Raw genomic sequence first — 8,323 nt, 5'->3', positions numbered from 1 at the left:
TTTCAAATAAAGGGAGCGGACTTGGAAGGAATTCTTCATGTGGTGCCTCCACGCAGCCTTTAGTAAGATTGAATTTGTTCTGCCCAATCCCCAGCCTGACCACCCCCACACACATACACGCACCCATCTCCCTCTTCCCACCCTTCACTGACTGTTATGAGGAAGAAAATAAAACTGTCCAAAGAGCCCCAGGAAGTCGGGGGGAGGGGGGACCAAGAACAAGCCCAGGGTTCCCCGGCTGACGTGTTTCCACACTTTCTGTGATCATTCTCCTGTAGAGTTTGACTCTATATCTGTACCCATTGCCTGACCTGATCTCAGCGCTAACTTTTTCCTGTAGCACTTGGAATAAGTCATTACTAACCATATAATCATAATCCTAATACACCAAGTTTATGATGATATCTGAGGCCCGGTGGAAGGAAAGTGTGATAGATGGTGGTGTTCTTATTTTTAGGACACCACTGGTGGCTCAGTGGATAAGGGACACAAATCCAGACTCAGACAGGTCTGGCCTGCAAGTCCCCTAAGCTCTGACTGTCTGACAAAATGGATCCACCAGAGAAGGAAATGGCAAACCACGCAGTGTCTTTACCAAGTATACCCCAAATGGTTTTACAAGTTTGTCGTGACATCTGACGTTGATGGAAGAAAGGCAATTGTAAAATGGTATATCAAATAAAGGAGTGTGTGCAAAACTTTGGCAGAGGTTCTCCTTTGCAGACCCTTCATTCCTCTATTTTTGTGTCCCCCATCCAAATGATCCGCAAGTATTGGTTTCTAGAATTCCACAAAGGTAACCTCTGTTCCCTTTACAATTATACAGGTTCATTCACTAGGTTCAAAATATGAGCAGTTTTATTTGCAAATTGATGGAAATAGATAGGACACACATCTGAGCCAAAAGAAAGTAACAGGCAGCTAAACTGGCCCCCGGGACTGCGGGTAATGTGAGGACTAGGGGGAGGCCAGGAGCTCCATCTTTCGGCATCTTCGCTTCTCCAGTCATGGCTGAGTCTCTGCAGGCTCCCGAGGGACTGAGCGACGAGGCGGCCCTGAGTTTCTGCTCCGACCCAGACCCCAGCACCAAGGATTTCCTGTTGCAACAAACAATGTTAAGAATAAAGGATCCAAAAAAGTTACTGGATTTCTACACAAGGATTCTTGGAATGACACTACTCCAAAAGTATGATTTTCCCACTATGAAATTTTCACTCGACTTCTTGGCCTTTGAAGACAAAAATGACATCCTAAAAGACAGAAATGAAAGAACAGCTTGGACCTTTTCCAGGAAAGGAACTCTTGAGTTAACCCACAACTGGGGCACTGAAAATGATGAGAAACAGGCCTATCATAATGGCAATTCAGACCCTCGGGGATTTGGCCATGTAGGAATTGCTGTTCCTGATGTACAAGATGCTTGTAAAAGATTTGAGGAATTAGGAGTAAAATTTTTGAAGAAACCTGATGAAGGCAAAATGAAAGGACTGGCATTTATTCAAGATCCTGATGGCTACTGGATTGAAATTCTGAATCCTAATCATATGATAACCCTCACTTAATTTTTCAAGAATACTACAGTTTTAGAAGATTTTGAAAACAAGAACAATGTGATTCAAGGTTGCTAGACTAAAGGAAGAATGCGGTATTTACACAGTCCTCTCCATTTAAAATTTGTTCTTTAGCTCTATTCATGACCCATTTTTGGCTATATTTAACATTTACTGTTCTGTCTTAAAGCATTGTGTGTCTTTCTATTAGTTGAAATACTGTGGTTCTAGCTATGTCCTTGAATGTAGTCATGCATCTTTGCCTTTTATGTAATAATTAGTACAATTCCTCCTCAGAGGCTGATTTTTAAATTAGCCTTTTATGCTTTCTGAATATCACTTCTCTTTGCTGGTAACTTTGTTTAACCATCATTTTCAAGAAAGCATTTAATGTGCTTGTGTTATGAAGTCTTCTGAGATTTAAATCCACCAGAAATAACTTTTCATAATAGAGAGTAAGGGGAGGTGCAGGGCTTGAAATTTAATATGAACTTCAAATGGAAAAATTGTAGAATTTAGAATAAAGTATTTGTTGTGCCAAAAATAAAAGTAACAATACCAACTTCTTGCTAGGATCACAGAGACAAAGCAGCCAACTCCCATATAACTACCCCAGCAAAACTCTGTACTTTGCATCAAATTGCATGACAATCCAATAGAAACTATAGCTGACTTCTTCCACCTAGGAACTACACAGAATAAAGCCAGAAGACCAAGAGCCATGGGATTAGGGGTTATCCTCAGCATAACTTCCCAGGGTGACAAGTGTCAGGCAGGTTATCAATGTGAAAAACAAATCTGCTGGAGTGAGAGAAATAAAGTTTTTTATTAACAGATTTTGCAAGACAGGAGTGCCCCCTAGTGTGAGGCTCACCAAGGTACAGTAATGTGTGATATTTTATAGTTTGAAAAACTCTTTCCCTTCCCTCCTGAATTTTCATAGGCTCTTAACATTTCAGTTACAATCTAAGAGATCCACACATCCCATGACATCTCCAATATGTTCCCCTCCTTGATCATGCCATGCATGTTATGTTGTTGAACCCCAGTCGTCACAGGAGGAGTGCAGGTTATCATGAATGAACCTAATTGCACAAACTCAGTGGTGTTAGGTCAAAACCTCTAGGTCAACCTATGCCACTTGGGGTCAATTTCCTTCTAATCTTGGGTCCATAATCTTTGAATAAGATTAGAAGATCTTTCCTAGTTCTGTGATTGACTGAGGTTACTACCCCTTTGAAATATATTTTTTGATAACCTCCACCTTGTGGAGACCAACAACACCCCACATTCCCCAACCCCACCCTTTTTCTTTTTAATAAGACCTTAGACCTTCACATTTTACCAGCAGTATATTCTTCAGATTTTTGTAACAACAGTTCAGAATCCTCATCCTTGACAGGACTACTGACTTTTTCTATAAAGATTTTTACTTCCTCATTATCAGAAACATATACTCATTCTATTTTACTGAGTGGGATAATAATATTAACTTGTGCCTCTCACACATGAACCAGGCACAGGTTAATAATATTATCCCATTCAGAGTTACCCAACAACTGTTTCTTACATAAACCAGTAAACCAATTGATCCAAGAGGTACCAAATGAGTTTGCCCAAGGTTTGGACTGGAACATGTGCCAACTTTCTTCTATTTCCTAGTTATTTCCTTTACCACCTGACCATTGTCATCTATTTTTAGGCAGCAACTTAATAGGTTCAATTTACTACAGACTCCTCCTTTCTCTGCCAACAGATAGTCATCTGTGCTGGATAACTGCCTCTTTCATTTGCATGGCTTGGTCAGTCAGCAAGTCCAAGACCCTAGATGTCTTATTGGTAATTATTTCTACTATGGCTTGGAGTCTTATGAGTCTATTCAGGATATAAATTGGGGTTCTATAGCCCCAACTCCCATCCTGTGCCCAGGTAGCAGACCCATAAGTCTGGATAATTCTTTCTGGGGACCATGTACCTCCTCAAACATTAGCATTCCCAGTCTCAGGTAGTGAGGTATCTATACTCTTTTTCTCTAGGTTTACATCATCATATAACCTTACTCTCAACTGTCCCCTCTCTGCCCAGGCAGAAAGAAAAAATTTTGGCTTATCAACCCTATATAACAATTCTTTGACCAACCCTTGGACAAATGGGTGTATGCAGTGGTCCCTCAAATCCAATAATGTCCCTTTAGTGTTGGTTGATCTTCCAGGAATGTAATTTCCTGGTTCCCAACAAATGGATAATACAGTTCATTTTTACTTCTGAGAGGCCCTCTTTGATAAGCCATATAATCATCATGATAATAGGTACATTTCCAAGCTGCTGTTCCTTCTCCCACTGGCAAATTTTTATACCAATGTCATTAGATGGGTCTTTCTGGCTCCAAAATTGATTAAAATACATCCCTGATTTTGGGCCCTTGTACCAGCCCCAGGAATAGGCAACAAATCTAGTGTCATTCCTCAAATTACTTTTTCTTGCAAAAGGCCATTTCAGCACTTCCCTTGCAAGTCCACATTAATTTATAATCACAATTTCCCTTAACAAGTCCCCAAGCTTGTGCATCCTTACAAAGGATTCAGGTACCATTATTACGTCACACATGAGTCTTGGTCCACCCATCTCTGTAAATTGTACAATCCAGAGTATATGCACCCTACTTCCAGATTTAAGTCCACAGACAAGAAATTGTCCTGTCCAGGCTGGTATAACAATAGTCACCCTGAACTGACTGTCAAATGCCTCTGATGTTTCTCTTCTCTGGACCAGAATCCTGTGCAATGGTGCACCTCTAACTGGGAATTGAGAATCCAACCCAGACTCGAGGGTACTGGCACCCAAGGTCAGTTCTTGAGTTATTGAGAACCACCGCAAATCCAGGTTAGTTACACCAAAGGACTGGGCAATGACTTCCATCAGCTGGATGTCCTTATTCTCCTCACTCCAGTGGGAAGGAACTGGGGTTGTATATGTAGCAATCACCAAGCCAGTAAGGACTAGTATGAAAGAAGTAGACACAGCAGCATCCTTCAGCAAGTCCTCCCACCATTTCTAGAACTCCATTCTCTACATCAGAGATAAGACTCTTCCTAGATAAGATACACAGACTCATGCACAAAATAATTCTGGCACACAACAATCCCAACCTCTCTTTCTCTCAAAGGAGTATGTCTTCCACCCCCACCTTCCCTTTCTATTAGTACAAAGTAGATATAGAAGAACAATTCCAAAATAAAAACACTACCCAACAGTAAGTCAGTCCATTTTTGCCAGTCCTCAATGTCTTCCAACAAAGAACAATCTTCAGGGCTCTGAATTCTTGTGTACCTCCCGGTCTTGGGATTTCTCCAATGGTCCTTTCACCTTAGTACAATGAGTCTGTCATATGTACACCAGTTTCTGTAGTTAAAAGGATCAGGAAAGATCCATCCCAGCTTGGATGAAGTTTCAACTCTCCCCACATCTTTATAAACACCTAATCACCAGGCTTGAAGGGATGTACTGGAAACTCCAATGGCCTGAACCAAAAGACCATTGATCTGCCAAAGATCTGTTAGGAAGGATGAAACTGACAGAATATAATTTCTTAAAAATTTTTCTTTAGAATTAATAGTGGGGAGCTCAGTTCCCCTTCCCATATAAGGTAACTCAAACAACATTTCATATAGACCAATCCAGTATGGGGCTGTTCTAATTCTTAACAGGGCAATTGGAAGGCACTTGGTCCAAGATAACCTGATCTCAAGTCTCAACTTCAATAATTAATTCTTTAATGTTGTATCATCCTTTCTACCTTTCCTGAAGAAGGATGCCATGAGACATGAAATTTCCATTGTATGTCCATACAGCTTATAATATTCTGAAAAACCTTTGATGTAAAATGTTGGGTTGTCAGAGTCAATCCTTTCAACCAACCTGAACTGAGGAACAATTTGCTCTAAGATTGCCTTATTGAAGGCAATTAGGTGGTGCAGTGGATAGGAGTCAGGAGGATCTGAGTTCAAATTCAGCCTCAGACCCTTAATAATTACCTAGCTGTGTGACCTTGGGCAAGTCACTTAACCCCAATGCCCTGCAAAAATTAAAAAACAAACAAACAAACAACATCTTGCCTCACTGACTCTGGAAGCAGTGGCTGAACTTAAGAGGTAAGCCAATAAAGTTATCTACTATGACTAATAAATATTTTAATCTCCCCACTAGTGGCATCTCAGTGTAATACACCTGAATATTCTGGAAGGGCCTTAAAATGATCTCCCTTTCACCTGACACCAGTTTTCTCATTGCCTTTAACATATTAGGTACCTTCCAGCAATTTGTTTAGCAACTGTGAATATTCCTACACACCCATAGAACCTTAAGAATGTATCACACATTGCTTGAATACCTATTAACTTCCTTGATGTTGGACTCCTAATATTTCTCTAGCTATTTCTTTATTCAACACCTTTCTTCCATCAAGAAGTATCCACCAATTTTTTTCTGTCTTAGTATCCCCAGTTTTTGTTAATTCTTTCTCCTCCTCATTGAAAATCAGAATTGATTCTGGGGGATGGAACTTCTGGGATAAGGACCAACATCTTGGTCCCTACTTCCTCTAGGGAAGCCTATTTTGCCTTCTTTTCAGCTAATCTCTTCCCTATCACTTCAGGGGAGTTTCCCTTTTGATGACCTCACTTGTACAACTATCTCTGAGGGGAAGAGGAGATTTTCTAATATCTGTTTGATCAACTCCCTTCCCCTGCTGTTAATAAGCTCTCTCTCTCTTCCCAGATTTTCCCAAAGGTGTGTACAACTCCAAATGCATACTTGGAGTCAGTGTAGGTGTTCCCAGAATATCTATCCAAAATCCTAAGAGGCTAATTCAAGGCATACAGCTCACTGGTTTGTGCAGACCACTGCTTAGGGAGGGGTCCAGCTTTTATTACATGTCAGCCTTCCCTGTCTATAATAGCAAACCCATTTTGGCATTTACCCTCTACCATCCTTGTGGACTCATCAATAAACACCCTTCTCCCTGTTTCAAAGTGGACTTCCCTTAAACCCAGTCATATTTTGGTCTGATAATTTACTAAATCAAGGTAGTCATGTTCCAAGACCCCAAGGCTATCACCCTCTCCTTTCCACAGGAAAGATGCTGGGTTCAAATGACAATCTGCAGTTAAAATAAGATCATCCCTTTCCTTTAGTAGCTTCATACTTTAGAACCCAAGAGTCTGTCAGCCATCTCCCAGTTTTTTAGCTTAAGATAACCCAAACCTGGTGTTGAGCACTAACCACTGGCACATCTCCAAAAGTCAACTTCCTGCTCTCCTCCACTAATACTGCAGTAGCTGCCATCGCCTGTATATATTCAGGCCACTGCTGGGATCCTGGATCTAGTAGCCTGGATAAAAAGGTCACTGGTTGGCATTGCCCTGGTTGGGACTGAGTTAGCACACCCAGGGCTGTGCCCTAGTATACTGAGACAAACAGATGAAACAGTTTGTCCAGGGTGGGCAAAGCTATGATTGGAGCTGGAACTAAAGATTCCTTTTCTTCACCTTCCCACTCTAAGGTCTCAGGTTGCTCAGCTAACAGTTTCTTATGCAACCTTTTAGTTTTTAAAGCATAAGATTAATCCACAATCCCTAAATTCTCTTTTTGTAAGAGGGATGTGTAGGTCTAAGATACCCTAGATGTGGGCTGGGTTAATCTTCCTACTCCCTTCATTGATCAGATAACCCAAATATCTGATCTCCTTCTCAGCAAATTGTAATTTCTTCAGGGAGACCCTCAAACTCTGTTTCCCTAAGTAGTTTAACACCTCAGCTCTTTTCCTCTCTGAGAGCAACAAGTCTTCAACATACTGAAGAAGCATTACTCTAGGTGGAGAGGGAAACATTTTTAGAATTTTCTCCAGTGCTTGCCTGAATAAATTGGGGAATTCTGCATACCCTTGGAGTAATACTGTCCATCTAGGCTGCTGTTTTCTCCCCATTTTTGGATTCTCCCAAGTAAAATGCAAGAGGTCCCTGCTCCTTGGATCAAGAGGCAAGCCCAGAAGGCATCCTTTAAATCAATCACACTGAACCATATATGCTTTAGGGTATCTAACTCATGAAGGTATGGGGGTTGGGCAACACTGTGGGGCATCCTAACAAAGTTGATTAACTTCCCTTAAATCACGTAACATTGGAACTACATCAGCCTTTCTAACAGGCAGAATCAGAGTATTAAATCTCAACATGCATGATGACACCAGGAGCCCATCCTGAAGGAGCTGCTCAATAATTTACTGCAGTCCTTTCCTCCCTTTGAATGGGAGAGGGTTTTGTCTAACACATGACAGTAACTGGGGATCCCTTAAGGTGATTTTTAGAGGTTCTATTTTTAGATACATCCTGTTCCCCTTCCTGACCCAACCTGTCTTTCTTCCTCTGCCACTGGGGGCACTTCAGGGCCTTTAATTGCTTATCCATGACCTGATTCCTAGATTTAGTATAATTATTAAATCTCTACCTAAGTTTGTTAATTCTTCAAGAATGAACAGAAACTTTGCCTTCACCTTTCTTTCTCCATATTCACCTCTACTTCCTAAAAAATTGGTAAAAAAAAAAAATTTTCTCCCTTAACTCCAAAAACACTCAGAGGGTCTTCTCCTAGTCTCATCCCTTTCAGCAAAGAGGTCAATGATGATCTCTCAGCTCCTGTGTCCACAGGAAACATGATCTTTTCTCTGGAGTCCCCAACCCTCAGGTTTACCAGGGGTTCTTGGTTGAGTTTGAGAA

The 8,323-nt window shown here is 41.0% G+C and overlaps 1 pseudogene; it reads left to right on the top strand.

Annotated features, from left to right (window-relative positions):
• Positions 1–990: 990 nt before the first annotated feature.
• LOC141493983 (lactoylglutathione lyase pseudogene) lies at positions 991–1,808 on the top strand (annotated as a pseudogene).
• Positions 1,809–8,323: the final 6,515 nt, after the last annotated feature.

Source organism: Macrotis lagotis, chromosome 7 (assembly GCF_037893015.1).
Source record: "Macrotis lagotis isolate mMagLag1 chromosome 7, bilby.v1.9.chrom.fasta, whole genome shotgun sequence".
Lineage (NCBI taxonomy): Eukaryota > Metazoa > Chordata > Mammalia > Peramelemorphia > Peramelidae > Macrotis > Macrotis lagotis.
This window is presented reverse-complemented; position numbering and strand designations above follow the sequence as displayed.